The 2,209-nt window shown below is 31.5% G+C and overlaps 1 long non-coding RNA gene across 1 annotated transcript; it reads right to left on the bottom strand.

The window, feature by feature from the left end:
- Positions 1-439: 439 nt before the first annotated feature.
- Positions 440-963, bottom strand: LOC115891241. Its single transcript, XR_004051780.1, has 3 exons — positions 950-963; positions 615-890; positions 440-549 (listed from the first exon to the last, which is right to left on the bottom strand). It is a non-coding gene; the product is annotated as an uncharacterized LOC115891241 (long non-coding RNA).
- Between the last annotated feature and the right edge of the window lie 1,246 nt (positions 964-2,209).

The following is a 2,209-nucleotide window of genomic DNA, read 5'->3' on the forward strand; positions in this document are numbered from 1 at the left end:
CCAGTATATTATTCCGATATTCAATGGAGAATTCATGTCTCATCAAAATTCAATATACAGTATAGATCTTTATTATTTGATAAAATCTAGGTGGCTGTGATATGTCTGACGTTACTTCAACATAGCGGTCTAATTAGTCCAATTTTAACAACTAGTTGCCGTTTCATTTTGTGTCAGTTAAAACAAAAAAAAATCCCAGAAATTTGGTGAAAATGCAAACTTATCCTACATCAGAGAGAATTGATATGATTCTATAGCTGGTAGATGCAGTGTGCATTCACCAATATTAATAAAATACTTAAATGCTCCTGATTTTATCTGGTCTGTTTTTTATGGGGCTATGTTAAAGACAGTGTTTACAAAACTCGACCAACTAGTGTCGGCAACATGAAAGAAATTATTGTAGCTACTTTGTTACGGGATTTATATTCTCATACATTTCTTTTCTAATTTAATTTATTTTGGGCTCAATATTGTAATTTTAGAGACAATTCTTGAATTTAGTTTATTGTTTTATCAAACCTGGAACATTCGCCATTTCTTTAAAATCTAAAAACAATTTGGTAAATAATATAATTTCTAGGCTAAAATATGTTTATTTACTGTTGCCTTACACTTTTTCTTTTAACAACATAAAGAAGGATCTAATTTCACTGTAAATTTCTCTGTCTCGTACTGCTTTATAGTTCTTCGAAGCTAAATACGATGCCTTCTATTTCAACAAGTTAAATTTGGTTTATATTATCATATTTTACACAAATTCCTTGGAATGTACCATTATTATAAAAATGCTATAGCTTTTTCCATGATTATAGTATGAATTTAACACTATTTTGAATCGAACAAGTGTTGATATCAGTGTAGCACATTCAATTGTTGAACATCATAAACTAAAAGTAAATAAAACGTTTAGTAATTATTAATAGGTACTTTTAAATATATTACTTACGATGTGTGGCTGATAGTTAGTCTCTTAAAGGCTTGCTAAATCGTAATTTTATTAAAATTAGCTTGAGTAATGTTTTGACAGCGATGTGTTTACAGCCGAACAATATTTGAGGTTATTTTGTAATTTCTTATTCTGCGGCAACGTAAATATCGAGCATATTAGCATTAGTTACCGAATTATAGGGTTTGATTGACAGTTATATATGACATTTATATTTGATGGTGACATTTTGATTGTTTACATTGTATATTGGTTGCGTAATGTTATTTTCTGTAGTACTTTCGATTTCATTCTTCGATTTTCTTTTACTTTCAATACTTTCGATTTATTGATTTTTTATATTTTACGTATTTCATGTTTTGTTCTTAGGGAGTATGTTATTTGGTTTATTGGCAACATTGATTTGCTGTGTTTTTTTTTTCTGCCCTTTTGTCCGGTGTTCATCCATGATTCTTTCTTCTAGAACGATCCGTCTGGTGTGTAGACACGTTTTGGGATCAAAGCCTTGTGCTGATTTAAGTTCTAGCAAATTCTGTTAAATAATTACTTTGTGAATAGTTTTGCCGTTCTGCACTATTCAAGTGGAGTTTTCCGATTTTCCCAATTATTTTAACAGCAAGAATTTGAAGAAAAGAGTTAATGAATGGCCACATGACATCTCAGGTATGTTTTACGCCATTTTGTAGTTTTTCTTGAAGGTAATTTTGAACTTCTTTTTCAGGCCATTTAATTTAATTTAATTTAATTTAATTTAAGTTAGTTGGATTTAATTTAATTTAATTCTTATTTATTTCTGTTTTCATTTTGGATTTTGGTTTTGACCATTTTGTAACATTTGGTTACGTTTTATTTGGTATGCTGCCGTTTTCTTGCCAGCCAGTATCCAGTTTCTTCACCATGTGGTTCTGAGCTCCCCATCACCTCATCACCTAGCTCATTTGATCCAGAAGACCTTCTGAGACCGACCACTATGGGATATTGAAGCCAGCTCACCGTCCGCCGTCTCCATAAGCAGTCAAAAAGTCAGCAACCATCTGAGTCACCGACCACCGAGATTCTGGAATGTCCTGATAAGTACCCATTTCATTTCATTTTACTGTTTTGAGTTATTTCCGCCGAACAGTCTTATTAATCGTTTATTGAGTTTAATTATTTTTGCGTATTTAAGATAGTTGTAGTTTAACTTCTTTAGACTTTTTACTTGCGGCTCGATCTGTGAACTTACTAGTAAGTATCGCGAGTACGTATTTCCGTTTTAGT

The sequence above is a fragment of the Sitophilus oryzae genome, unplaced genomic scaffold (assembly GCF_002938485.1).
Source record: "Sitophilus oryzae breed Bouriz unplaced genomic scaffold, Soryzae_2.0 scaffold_1179_pilon_pilon, whole genome shotgun sequence".
NCBI classification, from domain to species: domain Eukaryota; kingdom Metazoa; phylum Arthropoda; class Insecta; order Coleoptera; family Curculionidae; genus Sitophilus; species Sitophilus oryzae.